At 37.6% G+C, this 23,741-nt stretch overlaps 1 long non-coding RNA gene across 2 annotated transcripts in view; it reads right to left on the bottom strand.

The window, feature by feature from the left end:
- Positions 1-917: 917 nt before the first annotated feature.
- LOC116448550 overlaps positions 918-23,741 on the bottom strand; it is a 436,138-nt gene continuing 413,314 nt past the window's right edge. Inside the window, exon 8 of one of the 2 annotated variants that reach the window (XR_004242002.1) lies at positions 918-4,501. This is a non-coding gene — a long non-coding RNA (uncharacterized LOC116448550). Of the gene's footprint in view, positions 4,502-16,684; positions 18,213-23,741 lie in introns of those variants that run through there. The other variant, XR_004242006.1, reaches the window with a different exon arrangement.

Below are 23,741 nucleotides of genomic sequence, written 5' to 3'. Positions count from 1 at the left end.
CATAACTCTAAAGAGCACAGAGGGATTTTTGTGGCTTTAATTTGTTTATTTGGTTTTGGTTTTGTTTTGTTTTGATTTTTTGCCTGTCCATTCTCTCCAGGAAGAAAATTAGTCTTGTTAAACCAGTTAATTTAGTTAAACCAGTTAATTGGGCTGGGAAGCTACTGAATTGACAGTAATTGTGTATTGTTCTATTTTTATACTTGAATAACAAACCATTTTTAATTCTTGGTGATGAATAAATGGTCATAGAATATTCTAAGCCAATGTCACAGCTCAGAGAAAACTACAGAGCTTTCTAAGTACCAGCTGACTGAAAACACCAGCCCGTTATTTTTGTGAACTCAGGCTAGTAGTGATTTTTCATTGAATTTTTGATAGGTCAAGTACAGTTCAGATGTGGAATGATTTTTTTTTCACATCCTACAGCGTGGTATTTTTTAGCAGGTTTTAAGCTAAAAATAAAATTTTTTTGATATACAGGAAAATAATATAATAATAAAATAATATAAAATAATATTAAAAAGTATTCAGAAAATACTTCAAATTATTAATTATAGCATTTTTTAGATACAGCAGAGAGCTTGGCCATGGTGAGCTGTATTTAGCCTAAGGCTGAACAATTATTAAGAAGACATGGTGGCTTTATACCAATTGTGTCTTTTATGAATTCAAGGCTTCAGGAAAGGGCAATTTGGCTTCCTTACAACAAGTTTTGTGTAAAAGCAAGTTCTGAGCTGTTTAAATCACATCTGTGGGGTTTGAGCAGCTTTACAGGCCAGAGACCAGTAGTGACACTTGGCTGCTTCCTATGTATCACAGGGGGATTTCTAAGACACTCTTAGAGGTTGTTGGTTTCCAAATGCTGAACAAAGATGACAGCAAAGAGGGACAGGTGGAGGCAGTTTTTCTACCCATCAGTTTCAACCAAGTCTAATTTTATTACATAAAAATATATCTGCTTTAAGTAACAACTTGATATAGCACTATTTATGGCCCAGACAAATACGAATTGGAAAGTATCACATGGAGCATACTTGAAGCATTTTTTACCTTATTGGATGGAAGAAGCAGCTTACTGGAATGAATAAGTAGTCCATGTAGGATAAATTTAGTATATTAATATTAAATATTTTACAACACCATATCTGAATTTCACTTTATTTTTCCATTAATTAATTTCTTATTACTCCTTTTTTTCTTTTTTTTTGGTACAGCCTCTGCGAAATGGAGTAAAGCCACCAAAATAAATAGTTGAATTATTTCTAACCAAATAAGTTCTCATTTAAACTCAGGTTTCTAACTAAATTATTTCCTCTTCCCCACTTACTGTGAGGTAGGAGAAAATTGGCTGCTTGAACTCCAATTACAGGCCTCTGCTTAAGAAAGATCTGTATAATTTGTATACTTGCTGAGACAACACAGTAGTGCCTTAGTCTCCGAAATGTCTCTGTGCTCAATTAATATTTTCCAGACGAGTGGTATTGTCACCAGTGAACAGGGATTCTCAGTGCTGACTTGAAAAGAGACAAGCCAGGCACTTGGACACTCAGACTGAGAAAGTGACCAGTGCTCAGCAAGGACCATGGAATCAGAACATTTGCAATAAATGTTGAGGTTAATCTTAGATCAGAAAAATCCCTTCTCCTGAGAAAACAACTTCCTGCAAGTGAATCTCAAATTTCAGTTGACAGTGACTCCAAGAACCTACCTGTTTCCTAGTGACCTTTTATGTAATTTAACAGGATGCAATATGAAGAGTGTTTTCCCCTAAGGACCAGCATAAATTTCCTTTTGCTTGCTTTCATCCTGTTACTTATGCTTAGACTACTTCAGATTATCTTAAACATTTCCATGGTACCTATTGATAACAACACCCCCAGTGAAACTTTGCTGGTGTTTACTCCTTTTCAGATACAGCACAATCAAGGAGGACAATGTGTGTGCTTGAACCCCCACAGCAAGAAGCCAATTTTTACCAATAAGGAAAAAAATGCTGCAAGAACCAGAAAGATTAAAAAACAACCCAACAAATCAACCAACCAATCACCCAACAAACAAACCAACAAATCCACCAAAAAAACCCCCCAAACCACTTGCAGAAGTAGATTATATTTGAGCCTGGAAAAAAAATATTACTGGAGTAGACATGTATCCTTCCAAGTTTTTATGGAGACAATAAACCAAGAACTGGGTAATATGTTCTGACCATCTATTTTAAGCCCACTTGAAGTACTTGCCTAGTAAAATTATTGCTTTATATAACAGTTTGTTCTTTTTGTTTTGATTAATGACCATGCTAGTTTCTAGGCAGCAACGCTTCCTACAGCTACATAGGAGAAAGCACTTTTTTTGGAACTGCTGTTACCTGCCAGTGAGAAAATGGCTGTCCTGCCAGTGCATTTTACAGAAAGCAATTAAATCTTGTTCTAAAATAGAAAGTGTCCAGCGTTGTTTTTAAACATGTAACAGTTTTTGAGCATCCTGTTCTTGTTTTTCTAATTCAATTCCATTACTGACCTTGTGAATCTTCAGACAAGATAAATTGCCTTTATTTGAAATAGATTAACTATATAAACACATATTCTCTCCAAATATCTTTGGAAACACTCATACTTCCTTACAACTCCTTTTGCTAGCTCAGACATTTTTAACAGCTTGATATTTTTGGGGGGGCTCATTGCAGTAGAAGCACATTGTGCACATGTCTTTTAGTGTTTAATCTTTTTCATTTACAGAGTTTGGTCACAAAACAAGGACTCATGAAAACCGAACTTAATTTCACAGGCATATAAAACAAAATGGCAGCATTCAGATAAGGCAACTGAAAAAGCTTTGACTGTTGCAGAAGCTTGAATACTGTTGTGACTTTTCCTGTCTAAATCAAATGCAGAAAACTGGCACAGCTAATTTTGATGGAGAAGATGTGTTGCTTTGAAATGTGGTGGAAAAACACAACCCACAACCCACTGCTTCCACTTCTTCAGCTCTCATGCAGCCTAGCAGACAAGAGTCAGACCAATATCTGCAACCAAATACAAGCTGCTGATCCAACCTGTCTTTCGAAGAAATTGGATTAGGACAGAGGAACATCAGGCAAAAGGCAGGAGTTTCCATACCTTTTTAAAGAAATGTCTTTAAATTTTTATCATGTCTTTGAAAAACAAGAAGGACTAGGAAAACCAAACAGCTAATTTTTAGGTCACTCTGCTTTGGATGCAAAAACTGGGAATCAAGTCTTAAAAAAAATTATTTAAGGTCTACAGTAGCAAAGAAGGTGCTTTCATTTCCAATTGCTGAACAGAGCTGCATGGGTAAAAATCTCATGAAAAATGCCAAAGTGGTAGCCAGATTTCAAGAGAGCTTCTGCCAGAGATTCGTGTTCAATTGTATGAACTGGACATATGGATTTAGTTATATTATGTGGGAAAAGTTTGGAGCACAGAAATTGTACTTCTGTAAAAAGCCAAGAAATATAATGCAGAGGGACTAGGCAAAAAAAAAAAAAAAAAAAAAAAATAATTAAAAATAAGGCAGAAAGTGAAAGAAAAAACCACAGAGTTGTGGGTTCTTCTGTCCAGTAATAAAAGGAAAGTAAATTTCTCAGAACATTCATGAATAAATCCAGAGCTTAGTGCCATATTTCAAAAATAAATAACAACAATCTGCATACAGAAAAGGTCAACAGCCAGTCTGGTACTATAAACTTTTTTGGTTTTGTTTCTAAATCCTGTTATTGTGGGTTTTAGTTGTTGGTTTTGTTGTTTCTTGGTTTTGCATTTTTTTCTTTTTAAGAAGAAACTTCCTACTACAGAGACAACCAGGCCAGAGACAACTCTATTAGCACAAAGGACATTCCAGCAAACACCAGAGGTTTTTTCAGTGAATACAGGGTGGAGAGGACCCAGCCTTCCCACCAGAGAGCCAGCCAACACTTCAATAACTGCCGCTCCCAGTTCTGTATCAGCCATGGGGTAGGTGGGGTCTATTTTTCACTTTTAACATCTTGCTTGATGAGTTTTCAGTTTGAATTTTATGCTTTGAGCCAATTTTTCCACAATTTCCCAGCTTCTGGCTGCTGTTGCACATCAATGGTTGTCTCCTTACACTTTCTCTTTCCCAAACTTTCTGTCTCTGGAGGAAGATGAGAGGTTTTCTCTGTTACTTTTCTCTTGTGCAGAGCTTACTAAGAGAGTGATTAGTTGCTGTATTAGTTGATTATTTTTCAGAGTGGTGCAGGCCTGGAAACACCTTTCTTGGAGACAAACCTGCTTAGGACTTTCTACACCCATTATTATTCTAATTCCTTGGAAAAGATCCTGAGCTGCTTTTTTTCAATCCACATGATCTACAGATGCTATCAGATGATGTAATCAACTTTCTCACATATGCTTGGTCTGATCAGAATGAAAAAATTTGCTGGTGCTTTTCTTATTTTGATAAACAGCCATCCAAACTCTCCTTGCAGTTAGATCTCCACTGTATTTCAGTATCAATGGAGCTGAAAAACAGAAAGGGCAATGTAAACACATTGTTATAAACACATAAAATATTCCTAATGAGACCTTTTCATACTAGCAGCCAATCACCTCTATGATCCTCCGGTCATACCACCTGTGTCAGCAAATGCAGTTTCTCAATAATTTCATCCTTGCCTTTCTTCCTGAAATCACTGTCAAAGAACTAATTAAAAATGTTAAAATATCAGGATCCTAAAAATGGCACTGTAAGACAAATCTGAGAAAAACTGGATGTTTTAAGTTCTCAGTCTGATTCCTTCAGCCTAGCTGAGGTTCAAAAGCAATGTTGTGTTTAATAAGAAATCTTAATGTTTGTCTGTGTATTCTTTCTTCATGCAGCTGTGGGCTCAGAGCTTCTAAAAAAAGATGAAGACATGAAGACAATCAAGCAAACAGGACTGGCAGTGCCCAGCAAAAGGCTGAGGAGCTGGGATGCAGTGCAGGAAAACTACAGAGCAAGTCTGAGTGATGACTTTAACCAACTCTATCTTTGACCTTTACTCAGTCTAATTATTGTGATTTTCTTTCGTTTTATTGTGGTTTTTCAAAATGTGTCTGCACTTTACAAATGCTCTGTTTGCTTCAGTAGAAAGAGTCAAAACAAACAAGTAAAAACACCAAGCCAAAAGTACAACCCCGAAGCTGGAAACTACATATTAGAAGTAGGAATGGCCAAACTCTGCTTGCTCAGACTTCTCTCTTATTCCCAGCCCTGCATTCAGAAGGGAGGAAGGAAACAAAGGCCGTGCTTCTGTGGCACTTCATGTGACCCTGCCAACCCAGCCAGAGCCTGTCAGTGTCCACACACACTCCCAGGCAATCCTGTACCAGCCTGAGCTGCCAGTAAGCCCATATTCCTTGGGAGCTGCTGGAAGTGCTGTGCAAACCTGGTGTGGACACCCAGGCTGCCCTCCCCCAGGAAAGGGTTCATGTCAAAGTGACAGACAAACTACTTTCAAACCAGCATTTCTATGTCATGTATAACAAAATATAGAAAGTTTCTACTACTTTCTTCAGAAGTGAAACACAGATGGGGACTGGAAAACCATTTTTGGTCTCCTTGGTGGAACATTGCTTTATGATCTGAAACCAACATCTGCCGAAGAGGCTATCACTCACAGGTACAAATGCGCTCTATTGCAAGACTGAAAAATTAATTAAACCATTGTTTATTCAATTACATTCTTTGGCCCTGCTCCATCTAGATAAACAAGCTGAATAAACTTCTGAAATCTCTCAGCCTGAAGAGCCTGAATCCTATTATCAGCTGTTAAATTAAACATTTAGAAGGCCACATTCCATGAAAGGATATTTCCAAGGACCTATGGTACTTGTAAAACAGCATATTCAAAATATTTTGCCATTTTAAACAAAACTGCCTTGAGATTTTCAAAATCTTAAATAGGCCTAAAAATTAACTACTTCCATTTAATTTTTTCCGGCAAGTTTTATGTTGTAAAATATGTTTTTTTATATAAACCAAGGTGAATCATCCAATAAAGAAGAGATAGTGTGTTTGGTTGCGTAATATTTTCTTACCTGTGATCACAGACCATACCAAAGAGTGTGAAATTCCTCTCTGCCTCTCTACAGGTCACAGTAACTAGGTGTAATTTCAGAGCAGACTACAGAAATTTCACACATTATTCAGTGGGGAAAGTAAGAGGGAGACTGAAGCCCAGGACCAACAGTATTTACAATTAGAAGAAGGTGTGAGAGGCAAAGCAGATGTGCTTGAGCACAGAAACCGCCTGGCAAGTTTCACTTTACAGTCCTGCATGTGCAGAAATGCTTTTCAGAAGTGATGAACTTTACAGCACCACTGGAATCCTATACTTCACTGTATGAGAAACTGGCAGCAATAGTAGCTGCAGGACAGAACTGTCACGGGCCAACTACACCCCTTTGGAGGGGGCAAAAAGAAGCTCATGTATTCAGAGGTTTAAACCAGAATATGATATGCATGTGTCATTGGGATATCCACTGGCACAGCAGCTTCAGCCATCAGCACAAGAGCCAGTGGCTCTTGGACAGAGACTTTATTAAAAAGGTTAGCCAAGACGAAATAGTGAGAAAAAATGTATACCACATAAAATTCCATCTTTCTTTAAGATGCACCAAGCATGAAAGGCTATGGAAGAGTTCTCACCTTAAAACAACAAAACAAGGAAAAAAATATTGTCCCTACTGAATAACAAAACAAACATAAAAGAACTTCAAATCTATACAAGACTACCTACTCTCTCTGAGTAAGCAGAGTCAGTATGTGGAGTTTTATACTCATTCCACTGCATTCTTTCGCTATTTTTTTATCTGTAAACAAACTCTTATTTTACATGACGCTGAACGAAGAACAGCAATTTTCCCCATGGCTGGGTAAAGGCCTCAGAATCAGAAATCTGACTCCTGAGTAATCTTGTTCCCAGTTTTTCTTTATTATTTATGTGATTTTTCCATGAGGAGGAACATGGCATGTTTCTGTCCCAGAAACAGACTGGAGACTGACATGGAATGGTTCAAAAAGGTTATTTACGCAAAATAATATTTTTCCAGTATAATGCACCCCTTGATTTAACACTGGATGCAATAACCTTTGCTCAGCAGTGAGAGTGCCAAAGCATCACACAGCTTCTAATGTAGTCTGAAAAATAAGACCTGAATTTTGAAAGAGCAGTGACAATACCAAGGCATATCAGGACCCTGAGCCCAGAGTGAGTCACAGCATTTTTCTTCTATGTCTTTTATCTTGCTCATAGCAGAAGTTGACTTGTTCAGCAGGGACTTTAGCTTTGGGCTGAGCCAATGCCAGGGGAGCTGAGTGTCTGGGTGAGCAGGGAGGTCCCCAGAGCCATCCTTGTTCCCTGTTCTCGTTAGTGGCAGTGCCAGATTCTTGCCCTGCACCATCAGGCCCAGGGCCCAAAGCTGTAATCAGCACAGGACATTTACCATCTGCAATTATTCTGTTTTTGAAAGTGAACAGGTCTCTATCCAGGTGACAGCCATCTGTGACTGGTTTCACACACAGTTATGATACCATTGTGCTTTGCAATATGCCATTCAAAGGCTTCCTGAACAATGTGGGAAAGACGATGGATTTGACACTGAGTGTCAGGAGGAAAAGGATCGTGGGTTAAGCTCAGATGCACAGAGATATTTATTCTGATGCTTGAAACTGAGCACTGTTTAGATTACAGCTCAGACTTCACAGCATCAACCGCCTTTCGTCCTTCTTGAACAGAGCAGGCAGAAATCTGACTTGGATGATTAACTCATGTTATTAAAGTTTAGAAAAGAAAATAAGTACATTGCAAATGAAAAACCTCTGCCTGTGACTGAAACCAAGAATTCAATTGTGCCACTGCTCTGCAAACTGAGCAACCGAGGCTGTGCCCCATGACACCCCCAGCAGCAGCGATGATCTGCACTGGCACTTGAAGGCACTGTAAATCATCTGCCCAGGGAAGTATTGTAGACTTCAATAGATCAGATTAGCCCTTACTGCCTTCAGAGTAGATTTACTAGGGCATTAATGGATTTTTAGCCCTTCCATCTCACTCAGTGACACTTCCCCAAGCAGTGTTATGCATATTTCTGGATACATGGCATACCATTCAGAGCAGTAACTGTTGTGCAGCAGACATGAAAACTTGGTTTTCCTTGGTCTCTTGCAGGTGTACTATAAAGTTCAACCAACAGCGCATTAACAGCTGTCCTTACCTTACTAGTGACTGGCTACAATTTTCAGTCTTACCAAAAGTTGGGTTGCATTTCTCCTGAGAGGCCAAATCTCTTCAGACATGATGCCCTCTAACTTCCCAATGGAGTACAGAAGCAAACAAAATGCAAAAGAGACATGGATTTCTAACTAAGCAGGATTGCAGCCCAAGTCTATAAAGACTGAAATTTCTATAGCTCACATTAAGAAAGGCACAGACACATGTACTACAAAAAGCTACTAACTTTAAACAAGACCTGTTTTGAAAGGCAGAAAATGCAGTCAGAGAAATTTTGCAGACCACCTGCCCAAAACCAGAGGACCAGTGTTCCCCTGCTCTCTGCTCTACTACACAACCAGCCTGGCAACCTCAGCACCCTAGAGAGACACAAAAACTTCTTAAGAGGATGGATTTTTTGTTCATTGTTTTATGTAATTTAGAATCTTCACTGTGAATTCCTTGCAGCTCTGCAGACTGAGAGGGGCAAAAAGCTTTAATCCAAATATCAACGTGCCCAAGGAAGTTTGTCTGTAAGCAGCAAGTAGCTGCTGGCAGAGGTGGTTCACCAAGGCTGCAGGACTGAGTTCCCCTGGCCCCAGCAGGGAGGCAGCAGGGTTGGAGCTCCTGCACAGGGCTGCACAGGCAGCTCTGCCACAGCCATCCACAGATGGCCCTGGGGCCTGTAGGGCCAGTTTCATCCTGAATGCTTTGAAGGTTCCCACTCTCCTCCTTTCTGTGCTCCACTATTTTTTAAGAACTCTGGTTTACACACAATGCAGTAGAACAATATTTATCCAGTGTTGGTGTGTTTTTTTCCAAAGGGATAACCTTTGGGACACTTTCTGGGTCTTGAATAACTTTATCACTACCAGAGGAGCATAAAGAATGGTTTATGATACAGCTTACTGACCTATTTTTCATATTTGTTTCTACAGAATGACCTTTTCTTTTGCTTAAAATTTTACTCTACTTATTCCAACTATTCTCGAAGTATTGCACTAGAGATGGAAATAAAAATGGATGAAAATAATAATAAAAGATATGGTATTTCTAATTTTCATAAAGGAAAAAGAGTTATTTTTTCAGTCCTTTCCAAAAGAAGAAAATCTCTCCCCTTTTATTCCAACTCTGACTGCTCTAAAAGACAGGGGAGAAGGAAGACAGCAGGCAATGGATGTAACTATCTACCTGTTCTCTTCAATCTACTGCTCTGGGCATTCATTAAAGTGTCAGGCTTGTTCTCTGCAATAGGTATAACATTGCTTTTGTTGAATTTATCAGTAGATCTCACACTGTCTATTTATGAATGTGGTTTTTTCCATAACCACCAATGTTTAAAGAAACAGCAGAAGTCTCCATATGTGCATGCTCAGTTTTCTGAAGAGAGTTGTTCTTGAAGAGTTTTACCTTACTCTATTTGAGGTCAGTCCGGTCCTCCTCTTTATAACTCCACTATAATCTTAGAGAGCTTAAAGGAACTCTTTAACTCTTTTAACTATTTCCTTGTGATTGAACTTTCATATAACCTGTTACTTTCTTGAGTTTGCTTTTTTATTTTCACAAAGGATTCTGAAATAAACCCCTGCCCAAAGCCCCTACATGAAAATCATTGAAAACACATCCAAATTTGACCACAATAACATTTACTTCTGTGGTTTGTATGGCCCAAAGAAGTCTTACTTGGGAATTAATATTTCTCTATTTGATAACAATTGCAGCACATCTAGAGACTACACCTATCTAACAGCCTAACCTGCAAAACTAATGATTAAACATCAAAATACTTACCAAAATAATGTATTTAATCAACTTGTCCGTTGTTTACAGAACAACATGAGAGCAGTGACAAAATAATTAATTACTTTTGTTTCTCTGTTCCATTAAACATTTCTTGAAGTATATCTTTGCCCTGTGGAATGGGAAGCTTCCCACTGGGAGCTGGGTATCAGCAGGCCTTTTGAATGCTGATACCAGCTGGGGCTTTCAGCATCAGTCCCTTCTCTGCACCTGATTACCCACCCAGTACTTTCTGCACCACAGCACTCACTGCCTCTCCTGCAACACCAGTAACTCAAAGTGGCTCCAGTCATTCCAGTATCTCTTTTGAGGGACATTCTCCAGGTCTGATTGCAGCACACAAACACGAAGCTACAAAATAATCCCTGACTTAATTTAAGCTGCCAACACTGACTCAGTTCAAAGGGGAGGTTGTCTTAGTTAAATTTGCACTGTCTGGCCATGAATTATGTCTACATTGCTCTGTCTTTCCCATTCAATTCAACTGTACTAGTTTGATGTAAAACAGGGCAGAGGGAGGCATCAGAGCATTTAAGCACTTCTTCAGTTTACAGTCCCTGCACTCTTCCACTGGAGTTAATGTTACACCTCTCCATATTAGAACGTACGGGTATGAGTTTGTCAGTTGCTCCTTAGCTTGAGTTTCAAGAGTTTTGACACCGCCTTCAATGCTCATGTAAATTGACAGAGAATGTTAGCATAGAGCCATAAAATCCAGCCTGCTCTGCATGGTACTTTTGAATATAAAGATAAAGCAAAGAGTATACAGAGGCCTTGATTTGGGCAGAAAAACTGTATCCTTTCCTAAGGAAATACATGAGATCAGAGTCCAACATTTTTTCACCTCCCCATATCCAGACTAAATAATATTACATTTTTTTGTTTTGCAGTCTAATAAATCACAGTTGGCTCTTTCAGCTGATATAATGTCACTGTAATGCTCTGAGACAAGTGCTGGTGTGTTAGTTATGGAGATGAGAGTGTGTAGGCAAGCACTCATTAGCCTTAACTAATGAATCCTCTAACAAAGTCACGCACAATTGAGAGGAGCACAAGTAACTGAAGCCTTGAGGCTTATTGCACTGGGTGTTCAGAGAAGGGTTTTTTGTTTGTTTTGTTCTGATTGAGTGAAACTATTCTCTCCCTTCCTTGCTTTGTAACAGGACACAGTCCCTCAGTATGTTTCTAAACTGAGTTGTGGTTTATGGGAGACCTGACTTTTATGAAGGACAAAAGCCAGGTTTGCCTGGGAGTGATCTGAGGTGCAGCCTCACTGTGCTATAGCAGTAGTAAAACAAGGTGATCCCACAGAGATCTATAAGTGTTCTTTTGTGAATATATGAGTGGCTTCACAGCACCACTGACAGCCCCTGAAAGCTAAATGAGTAGGTCTTTGTACTCTGAAAAACAATCAGTCCCCTGAAGACCTCAGGGAAAGCACAGAGGAGCTTTGGTTTCTGAGATGGTTGGGAAACACAACAGGTTACAGGGAGTGAGAGTACTGTGGAGAGCTGGAATGAGCCACTCTCTCATCTTATGAAGACTGTTTCTCCTTCATTTCATACTTAGTTACAGAGATCTCTTCTCAGTGCTTGTTTAGCGAGCATTTTTTTCCTTATATACAGTGTTTTTCTCTACCTTCCCACTCGAGAAATGACCTCTGCAAGGGAAGGATTGTGGCTATTTAATATTGGCATTTTATGATTACATGCTTTTTTAAATTCCTTTTTTTTCCTAATTCCTTCCAGAATGGAATGGGTCAGGAAGAAGAGAGGGAGCAGCATCTTTGTTCAAAAGCTGCTGAGCCAGCTCTAGGTAAGAAGCCCCAAGAGATTTCAGGGACAGGGGAGCCAAGCTGGAAGATATTTCTGTTGTTTCCAGAGTTCACACGATTTGTCTAAGCAGATCTCCTTCAAAGCTCTGCTTGAATATGTCCAGGGCTGTAAAGAGCTGGCCAGGCATGGAAGGCTACAAAGCATTTCCAGGGAACTCAGTCATGGCAATGAAAGCAGAGAAAAGGTACTGATGGCTCATAAAATGACTATTTTCAAAAGGAGCAAAAGTGAGAGGCCTCATGGAGTAGGATTTGAGTACAAGAGAGCTGGACACAATTTCCAACTTCACCAGGTGGGAATTCACTTAGCCCATCCCACAGTTTGTGCCTCCACCCATACTCTGGGGATGTAAACTCTACTTTCTTGGACTTTTTTGTTACTGACGTGACTAACACTGTTAATTTACTGATTGCTGTTCCTCAGAAGCACTGAGAAAAGGAAACTCTTTTAAACTTTTTCAGAAATCCAATCTCCCTTCCCCTCCAGTTTTAGTTTGAAGCCATGGAGTGAGAAGGAGCCATCTCCAAGGAGTGGTGAATTCTCCCTGCTCTACTCATCCTCGGCACAGCAGGAGGAAAGAACAGGTTCCCTGCTGAGTACACAAGGACGTGTGAGGAGAGGATGCATTTTCCTCTGTCTTACTAAATTAGAATTACACACCTAAATTAATATATTTTCCCTGCCAAAATAGACTTGCTTTTCTCTAAGTATGGCAATAGCATTCTTACCATGGGGGAGTAAGACCACTGGTGGGCTCTGAGGGAACAAGCACAAGCACTACAGAGCATAAGTTATGCACAAAATGAGAGACCTTCAGAGTGCTGGTAAACTTAACACCAACCAATGGATGTATAGAATGATTTGGATAAAACACTGCCAGCATACATGGAGTAACACACCAAGTAAACCACATGCCAGCACAAATAAATGAGACTTCAACACTAATAAAGTACATAAAGAAAAATACCTCTAGCATTAGCAGGCAAATGCTATGTTCAGTCTGGATTTCATGCAGGATTCATTTGAGAATTTGAGTTATAAAACTAATCCTGACACCTCACTTTGAATGAAATTTTCTCCGTGCTTCCCTTTACGTGACTGGAAAGTTGTATATTTTAGTTTAAAATCCTTTCTAATCAAGACAGTTTGCAGTAGAAAAGAAGGAGAATTTAAAATAAAGTTGCTTCTTGGAACACTAGTTCTCACTAAAAGATTCTTCACTGCCCTACACTTTAAACCATTTATGAAACCACAAAGTAGATCATGGAAAAATTGGGTTGACATCCTGCTCTAAGGAAATATTCCTATAAACATTCATCTGTGGGCAATGAGCCTATAGTGTGAAAAGTACAGAAAGACTGTCCCCTGCATCCCCCATATTCCTGGTATGGCAAACTGTACCATTTTACTAAAACTACTAGGATATATTTATTACAAAAACATAAATTAAAAATGAAAGGTTAAAATCTCCCCTTTGTTTTAAGGGGTGAAGGGAATAAATACAGTATCTGGCTGTCAAATCAAAAAGCCATAAAATCTCCATGGAAATAAAATAATGTATAAATGACCTGTTTTTAGCCATCATCCCCTTGTTTTACAAACCAACAGTACGGGAACACAATGTAAAAGTTGCAAAAGGGCCAAAAGAAAACTGAATACCAGCTCTCCAGTAGTTTCAGTTTAGGTTAGAGCAAGGCTCCTGGTGAGGACACACCTCCCTAGGCTAGCAAAGAGCTCCCCTTGCTGGCGATGCAGCCCCTGAGTTATTGCTTCCGACTTAATTAACCAAAACAGTAGTAAACAGCCATAAATCAACTGGCCAGCCGATCAAGCCAGAATAAAATAATTATATTGCTTACGAGTACCCAGTGTCAGCTCACATACTTTCAAATATACTTCCTGGTCTGAAATGAAACTTTGAACGAATTCGTGGGCAAAATGTAAAGTGGTACTTAGGCAAAGTGGAGAAAAGAGTGAAGAATGAAGTGAAGAATGAGACCAGACCCACTGGAGTCTTTCCCATGCCATCAATAGTTCTTGGCTGAGCTCCAGAACAAAAGTAAGGGAGAGACATTTTGACACTACCAGATCTTTCTGTGAACCCCAGATCATTCTAGTCTGGTAGGCTGACATTTTGTGGTAAAAACATTAATCCAGATTATGCATAATCTCCCTATGTTTTGCTATATTGTAGTGCTTGATATACACAAGTTACAGTTTTTTCCCTAGGCAACATAATGCTGCACAAAAAGATGGTGCTCTCTATAAATTCTTTTGTAAATAGCCTTTATGAGTATTCTCCCACATCTTTATCTTTCATTATAACATTATTCTTTTCACCTTTACAGCAAAGTTGAATATGTCTGGTAATTTTAGCCAAGAGTTCTTCAAAAGCACCTCATCAGCTTTCACTCATGTGGATAAAATTATATTTCATGGTGTACAAAAGGATATTTTGCACAAAATGAATGATCAAAAACTATTTTTCTCCATGCCTGAAGTATAATAGATATACCAGTCTTCATATTAATTTAATTAAAAAATTAAAATTGATTTTTAAATAGCTGGTAGGATCCCATGGAATAACACAGTGATAGAGGACTACAGCACTTTTCTAGAAAGGAGAAAAGAACAACAAATGTTCAGGAGAAACAGAATAAGGACCAGAGATGAACCAAAAATATTATAAATGGCATTTTAATTGCAAAGTATTTACATACCATCAACTCAAATTACACAAAATACATACAAAAACCTTGGCAGCAAGGTTTCCTTGATGGATTTGACCAAGATCACTATGAAGACATTCTGATTTTTTTCAATTATCCATCTAAATTGATTTGAGGGGGGTTTTTTTGTGGCGAGGTTTTTCAATCAATCACTGAAGGACAGATTGTGACACATTGCCAATACTTCACTCACTTTTTTCACAGTCTGCTGTGTCACAGAGACTGCTGGTACACCAGTGGGATCTCTATCCTTTATGTCCACGCACACCCCCAATGAGGAGATTATCCTGAGTGAGACACTGGAATAGCAGTGCTCTCAGCCTCAGGAAGCATTTAATGTGGAGAAATTACTGTACACCAGAAGCAATGGGAAGGGTTCAGAAAGCTCTGTTCCTTACCGTGCTGTGTTGAGCACCGCTCTTTTCCAAGGAAACCACCTCCTCTTTGGGTAATTGCCTGCAGGTTTCCACCATCATAATGGTCTGTCTTGTCTCTTACAGGATTTAAGATTTGGCTTTTCACACAAAGGAGTATTCTCACTATGCCTGAGATCAGAATCAATGCACACAAATGGGAAAGTAGCCATATCCCTGTTTGGCCTGTTTAATTAACTCCTTGGCAATACTACCACAAGTGGAAACCTAACTTTCTGGTGCCTCAAGTGGCTTCTGATATAAAACACTTGCTTTCTAAAAACAGCTTTCAAGGAAACATGCCTTTAGGAATTAATTTAAGACTCTGAATCAGTGCGTGCAGAAACTCCTGCTGCATTGCTCGGTTCTAAGGAAGAACTAGTTTGAAGGAGAGAAAGTACAATAATTATGCAGCTTTCACCACCAGACAGAAATGCACTGGAAAGTTAATAAGCAACAACATGAGACAGATAAGCTTCCTTTGTTTGTAGACAGCAAATTGGGAGACAAGTTCAGATTTTTTTCCTACCAAATATTACACAAACGGCCTCTAGAGGGATCCAGGTTATTGCTTTTCTGTTGAAATCCCTTAAGCTTGGTTGTCATTTTTATTGTTGTTTTTTCTTTCCCCTCTGTTACTTTTTAACTAGTGAATAATTCCTCTAGAAATAATGATGCAAACAATTTGTATTAAAACCCCAGAGTTCATGACCAAGATGAAGCTTTTTGAAAATCAAGAATTAAAAAACCTGGAGGGCAAGGTTCACATTCAGTAGAAGTCCAGGCTCAAACCAATCAGCTCTCAGCTCATATCACATTCAGTAAAAAAATACAAACCCAAAGAAATGCCTATGCATTCAGCTGCCTATGTGAAATGCAGCTGAACTGGTGAATCTGCACAGTTAGGTTAGGAAAGTGGTAAGAATTGGGCTCAAGTTTCTGCGGAATGAGTCAGTATTTCCCACTTGAGCTCCTAGAATACTCATGAAAAAGTATATTGCTTCTAAATTATTGTATCTGGCTTGGGCTTTGTTTGCCTGAATTATTTCACCTAGTTCAAATTTTCACAGCTAAGGTTTTAGTAAAGCAGGTGTATGTTTAGGAGTCCCAAGTTAAACAAAGAGCAAGAATTTAATTCCATGATGTTGATATTCTACATGTTCTATGTTCTGGATTCACCAAAAAAATGGGTATAACAAGCAGCTTCAAGACAGCTTCAAAATCCAGTCTAGCCAGCTTTTTATTGAATGTGCACTTCACATGCAATCAAATGTAAATAGAGGAGATGTAATGACCATAGGCATGTGGAAATGACTCTTTGTGCAGGTGTGAAAGGAAGTGGAAGATATGCTCCCACTCTGTTTGCAGCTTTGTTTTCAAGTTCATATTCTGCAAAAATAGCATTTTCAGGGACCCTCAGGCACCCATAAAAATGTATGAAGGCATTCAGCTAACATCTTATTCTTCTGTTTGGTGGAATTGTTGTTTGGCTTGTGCAAATCAAGACAGAGAGAGGAACAGATAAAAAAGGTTATGGAAAGGCCTCATTGCTTTGGAAAAACAGGTCACAATGCTGCCATTAGAGATGCTTTGCTGCAACTGGGCCCTGAAATCAGACTCCACTACAGTTTGTATAACAGAGCACTACACAAAGCCAGTCCAAAACCAATCTGGTTCACTGAATTTAAAGTTTCATTTTATTCCTTCTGTTAGTGCACTAATAGCACAACAACACAGAAAAACACTTTCACGACACAGGCATTTGGCTCAGGTACAGGAAGTGTTGTTCATAAACACTGAACACAGCACCAGATCCCCAAAAATGTTTACTGTTTCTGATGTGCCTTGTTCCAGCCTATAAAATACAGATAAATCATCTTCTCCCAGACAACAATTTTGTGAAGATTAATCATTAGCAACTGCAGGGGCTCAGCTAAGTGACTAAACCACAAACTCAGCTAGAAAAACTCAACAAATTAAAACAGGCTTTAGATAAAAAAGAAAGACATAAACTTTCTCCAGTGACACCAATGAGAGCTTTTGTCTCCAGCTCAAAAGGAATGTTGTGCAGTTAAAATCTCCTGCTGCTGAGTTTTTGTTTAAATTTTGGTTTGCAACAACAAGAACAAAACATTTAATTAAAAATGCCAATATAAACTAGGCAAAGTTTCCTTATGCTTTACTGTGAACTTCGTAGAAAATTAGAAAAGCTACAGAATTAAACATTTAAGCTTCTTCCTGAGGGTAAAACAAGAAAACAACCAACCATAAACTGGAGTCTAAACTAACATTTCTTATTCCACCAAGCCAGCTGCCAGCTGAATCACTCAATTACACCTTCTATCATTTAGTAATCCAGACTACAGAATACCTCCTGAACCAAATAGCTTCAAAATGATTATTGTAATATTTCAATGAAAAATAATACAAAGTGTTTTTTTACTCATAGGTTAAAAAAATAATACTTTCCTAGAACAGAATAGTTTAATTAATTGTACAACTTTTTAGTCCCACATGATTTTTTCTCTCCCTGTAATTTTTTTTACATTATCTATAAAATCAAACACAATTCATTTTCTTCTAGCTGGAATTCACAGAAATAGTAAAATGGTTAGATTTTTATGGCATGATTTTTGTTGGGTTTTTTATCCTCTGGAACTTGAATCCACACTTCTAATAATTACCTAATGCTTTATTTGCAACTATATGGTGCTCTTTAATGGTTTGATAAGCAAATTCTACCTATTCCCATTCCACTGCATTTTTCTCTCAAGACCTCAGTAGGAAAATAATGTGGTTTATGTCATTATTTTTTACTACTGAAACTCTTCTTAATGAGGTTCTCCAGTGAGACTCCTCAGGGCTACCTGTCAAAAAAAAAAAACAAACCAGAAAACAAAACAGAAGGGAAGGAATCCTCAGATATTAAAAGTAGGATTTCTGCATCGAAAGTAACAGCATAGCATTCACAGAAGACTACCAAGAATTTTACACAAGTTTTTGGCTATTTTACAGCAGTTTTACGTTGCAGTGGGGCTTTGAAAATTCAGTCATGCTGGGTCTCTGCTGTGTTCACTTCAGAGCTCCTGAATGCCACTCAAGTCTGTTACGTTTTTCTAGCTTCAGTGGGCTGTATTCCAGGCCGATTTATGGGTAAAGATGCTGGACTTCTGTCATTACACACTACCACAAATCCACCTGGCTGGAGTAAAGAGAGGATATCAGATCACACCTATTTGGGAAAAAACACAAACCCAGAGGTAGGGACCATTATTGTTGTGTATTCTCCAACCTGCAAAATATAATCATGGAAAGAAAACTAAAAGAGAAATTACTGTGCTGCTTTTGATATAATATTCAAAGAGTGATGTCATTAAACAGCAGATAGAAGAATCAGATAAGGAATTTATGGGAACAGCAAAGCCATTCCTCTCCAACCTCACAGTACACCTACTACAATTTTTAGTAGCACATCTGCTAATGAAACTCTAAATACTTTGAACAGCAAGAACTAGTTGTCTTTGTCTTTAATTTCTGAAAAAAATCTACTGACTCATTAATTTTTGGTTCAGTGTTTGATATGCACTGTTACACAGGTTTAAAAAAAACCAACTCCACAACATTACATGAAAAAAGAAAAATATTTCTTATAGTGTTAGTACTAAGTAGTAGTATTTCTGGTAATTAAAGAGAATATGTGTTATACTTTTAAAAACATGAGAAGCTATTTCTACATCCTCTTTACACATGAATAATGTTAAAAACTCTGGTTGTTGGATGAAGCCTCTAGGAAACAGGTGCTCATTTTTTGCAATATTTCAGCATATCTGCTCCTTTGTCTAGATATTTTTAACTTTTCACTGCCCATTTTGTCTCCTTACCTGTTCTTTGTTAAAGATTTTCTATTTCTAGATGAAATATGGGCAAAGCAAAAATGAGTAAAAAAGCTGCAATTTTAAAAGGCAATCAAGCCTGAATACAGAACCTTTCAGCAAAGGCCTGGGCTTGGTTTGTGATGGATGTCAATAATGCACAGATGACCTTTCCCATTTTCAGGAACTCTGTTCCTCTAACAAGATTCTGCCACAGAGTATAAAAATATCCATCTGACAACAAATTCTCTTTCTATTTTTAAATTTTTTTTCCCATGATCTTGGGCTGACCTGGTGTTGTGACTAATAAATATCCATTGTCACTTTTTATCCCCAAAATGGATGAAGTCAGAATGTGTCAGGTGGTATAGAAGACCAAATTGCTCCTTTTTAATTTGGTGTCAAGCTCTAACAAACCTACAGTACTTCTTTGATATCCACACATATTTTGGATTTCCCAAACAAGGAACTGGGTTAAAGTTTGAAGAATAGAGATTGACTATTGACATTTAATTTGATCACAGCAGAAATACAGGAAATTTTTCATTAAGAAGTTAGCACATGAAAAATTGCTTAGAGAAAGCTTCAAATGGAGAACTCCAGTGACTAATTTTTTACTCTAGATTCTAATATTTCTTTAAACAGCCCTGTAGCTAATCATAAGGATAACTCTTTCTCCTGCACAGGGAGAACTAACACACATGACCAGCAACATTTTTGGTCAACTTTTAAGTTTGTTGTCAACCAGCTCAACCCACATAAGTCTATGTTACACCTTCTAATCCGCACCAGAACCGTCTATGGCTTTCTGATTTTAACATTATTTAAAATGTTGATTTCGGTTTTTTGTTTTAGTGAAACAACAAATTCAGATTCTGAGTCCTCCCTCTTCCCATCTTTTGCTTAGCTCATTTCCCAAGAAATGTACAAGAGTGTGAAAACCGAACACCCTGAAATTTTGTTGTACTCAGGAATTTGTATTAGGCAAGTACAATTATATTAATATAAATTACTCTCTTCCAATTGCACTAAATTTGTAAGCAGGCTTCCCTATTTAGGAAATTTATTTGCTCTGATATGACTTTTTCTGGTCAAGTCATTTCAGTTTTACAATGTTGGAAACATAAAATGATTTCTTGACACCAAATGCCTTCTTGACACAAAAATTCTCACTTTAGTAAAATAGATTAATTAAAGAAAGAAAAAAAAATGTTCAATATGGAGTGATGCAAAACCTCATTCTCTGTGCAATAAGTTGTTTTACTGAAGGAGAAACAAATATTTCTCAGGTTAAAATTGTACCTGTCATTCACATGTGTGATTTACCATCATCATGTTATCCCCTCATGATACTGGGTGATTTCTTGCATAACTCCTTAGGTATTAATGCATTGAAAACTTCACTGCACTACATTTCCATTTCACCTGCTGACATTTTGTTTTATTTGGCTTTGGTTTTGTCAGGGAGGCCAAGAGACAGCATCTTGTAGACAAATTTCGATTTACTAGGTAGGAAGAGAAATCTTTTTCTGCTAAAGACTGTTCATGGAAATTTTCTGGAATACAAGGAAGTCCCAGGAAAACATTCTGCTTGATTTAAATAATGTTGTGCTCAGAATAGCAGCCTTAGCAATTTCCATTTAATTTCAGCCCAAAGCAGCTGTGGTTCTGGAAGAACTACATGGGAAGCGAATTCAGAGAATTTACCTGACCCTGTTAGTTGTGTCAGATGGGAAGGACAATGTGAGTGGTTGTTTTTCCATTGCATAGAAGAAAAAATTACTTTGTCTTCCCTAAAGCATGGCATATGTTTGAGAAGGTACAGAGGTCCCTCTTCTAACTTCCTGTATATTTTCTTAAATTTGTAGTAATAACCTGCACAAACACCTGTTAGACTTCAGTTTAAATGAGTCAATTGGTTCAAAAGCAGGAGAATGTAGAAAAACACACACTGAGAGACAGAGCAAGGGACAAGAAAGATGGGAATTCCATTAACATCAACACGGCTCAACAACTGATTGTCTCAGAAGAAAATCAGCCAAATTTTATTGCTTAAATTTCAAGAACCTGATTCAGATAAGATATTTTCCATAGTTACTGAATGATTGCAAAAGTACTTTTTTACTGGCTTGTCAGCAAAGCATTTAAATTTCTTGTACTCAAGATGTAAAAAACAATAAACTTACATCAAGTGACAGGGATTAAGAAGCAGGATTTTCCTAATGACTAAGACATAAAAAGTGCATGTGAGCGTATTAAACCTTCAAGATAGTCAATATACTTTCTTTCTCAATTAAACAAAAAAGGCTGCTTAAAAGTATAGTGAATAAAGTAGAATTTTGAACACTGAATTCAAAATAAAGAGATTTCATTCTTTCTTTCCCTAGGACAGCAAGCAAATTTCAATAGTGTTTTCTATGAAGGAGTGACTTCTCGTCACTGGCATGCATTATAATAATAAACCAAGAACAAGTAAAGGAACATTATTATATTAGGAAAAGGTAGAGCAATATAGCTACTAAAAAGCCATGTGGCTTTTTTGGTACATTCCCTGGCATAACCAGGTGCATTGTTTTTTCTTTCTGTAATGTACCGTGTACATACGCACAATATATCTGGCAGCTCAGCTAGCGGTGTTTTGCTAATTATGAAAGCTCACTTGATTCTTACTGTCTTCATACAGGGAGTAAGGATTCCTATATTTTGCATTGTTGTATTTTCCTGCCACAACAGCAGTTTGACCCTTAATATTACAATGGAAAAGGCTGCTGTAAAATTTTATATGTTCAGGGCTACATCTGCAGCTATACTACTTTATTGTTAATATTATTGCTCACAAGGTAGCATAAAAAGAATTATTCTCAGCAGAAATATTTGCATGTGTTTATTTTTAGCTCCTGAACAGACAGACATCAGCAGGGATTTCTGTTGAAGTTATTTCACTGATAACAATCCATTCTCGTCAGATGACAAAGCATCATGACCAAGTGAAGCACCAGTGTAACCAGTGGGACTTGTTTTGATGGGTACAAATAAATATAATAACAAAAGACATGATGCTGCAGCAAGCATAAATGCTGCACAAAAAATAGTTCAGTTCTTACTCTTCTCTGGACAAGAGCATTCCGAGGCTTCTAAATCTTTTATTAAGCATATAACTGAATCTTTATGATTTCTGTTTTTTCTAAGTCAGCACTTTTAATTTAAACAGGACATCTGAATTCCTCTTCTAGGTGACATGATTTACCCTCAGGAGTGGTTTGCATTTTTATTATCTTCTAAAATTATACTGAAGAAAATGTGTCCAACCTGAGTTTGAACCGCTGTTTTAAAATTAAACTTAGCCACTTCAACCAACTGTGACTGGGATTTTAAAATTATCTAGTTTCTCCTGCCATAATAGCACTGTTCACTTGGGTGCACACAAAAATAAACAGAACATTCTTAATTAGCTCATCTGAAAGAAGTGCCTACTAAGCGTGTCTTTGCAAGCTCTGTTTATAATTGTGAAGTTGTCATCCTAAGGGGAAAAAGGTAACTCTTTCCGTGTTTCTGCTATACAGTCTTAAGTTAATGAGTTTGCACTTGGATTTATTAATTAACATGTTTTATATTCTTCATATAAAAAGCTTGCCCAAGACTCTGTTAGTCAGAATCTAATATGTGAAGATTTAATGCCTTTAATTGTCTAAAAGACCATGGTGTTTATTTGGCTGAGCAACATACATCCATATCTTGATGAATTTTGGATGCTGCTGCAACTCCCACTGAAAAAGGGTTATTTTAAGCAATGACATCAATTACCTCTACTTATATATTGAACTTGAGAGAGAAGCCTGTAATTCTAAATTCCTTTAAGTATTAAGGTAAATCACTATCCAAATTTCAATTGCATGATCCTTTCACCCCCCATGATTTAATTGCATGACTCTTGAGAACATTTATTTTCCCATTGAAGAACACTTTTTGTTTTTCAAGACAAAAAAAAAGTTATAAAATTAAGATATTTAAGATGCAGGAAAAAAGATAGTGTAAATAAGACCTTCATACCTTTTCAGTAAATAAAATATCTTTCAGAATGTGCCTGGTTGTAGAAATGCAACACAAATCATACTGGTCAAAGATCAAATAAATTTTCTGAATGCCAATATGCCTTGGCTCAATCTTACTGTCACAGTAGAAACAACAGAAGTAGGTATGAAAGTGTACATAATCTTATGTGGTCATGGGCTTGATGAGCTGCAAATGGTATATGGAGTTGGAAAGCCCCAGAAGACTTAGTGCTGCACTGGAAAGGGACACTGTTGCCAGCACTGTAACACAGGGAGTTAGAATAAGACAGGTGCATGTGTCTCACTTATAAATATGAGTTTTGGCAGGGCCTAAACACTCTCTTCATTAAAGCGAGTGAGAACCGTCTCCGTTGAATTTAAAGAACTTACTGAATTTCAGAGATGGGTTGGAGTAACTAATTGAATTTAAGACTTCAGCTATTGCCTCTTTTTCAAATGTCTGTTTTAAGTTCTTTGTTCACATTATTAGTACATTGAAAAGGATTGCAAATGAAAAAAAACAATCTTCATAGAATGTCTGAAATAACCACACATTTCTTAGCTGTTCTCCGAGGTTAAAAATAAAACTCAATACAAATATATCAGAAGGTGGAAAAAGAAACTAAGCTTGATAAATATGCTTTTGCCAGTCTGCTTGCTTTCTCTGCAATGTGATGATTTCTCATAGAAATAATGTGTCTGAAAAACCATATCTGTAGCATTACATTTGATCAGTTTGATTGCTGTAACATTACACCTGAAGGCTGATCAATATCAAATTACCTTGAACAAAGTCAAGTCTACAGC

The sequence above is a fragment of the Corvus moneduloides genome, chromosome 10 (assembly GCF_009650955.1).
Source record: "Corvus moneduloides isolate bCorMon1 chromosome 10, bCorMon1.pri, whole genome shotgun sequence".
Classification (NCBI taxonomy): Eukaryota; Metazoa; Chordata; class Aves; order Passeriformes; family Corvidae; genus Corvus; species Corvus moneduloides.
Note: the sequence above shows the minus strand (reverse complement) of the source record. Positions and strands in the feature narration are given on the sequence as shown.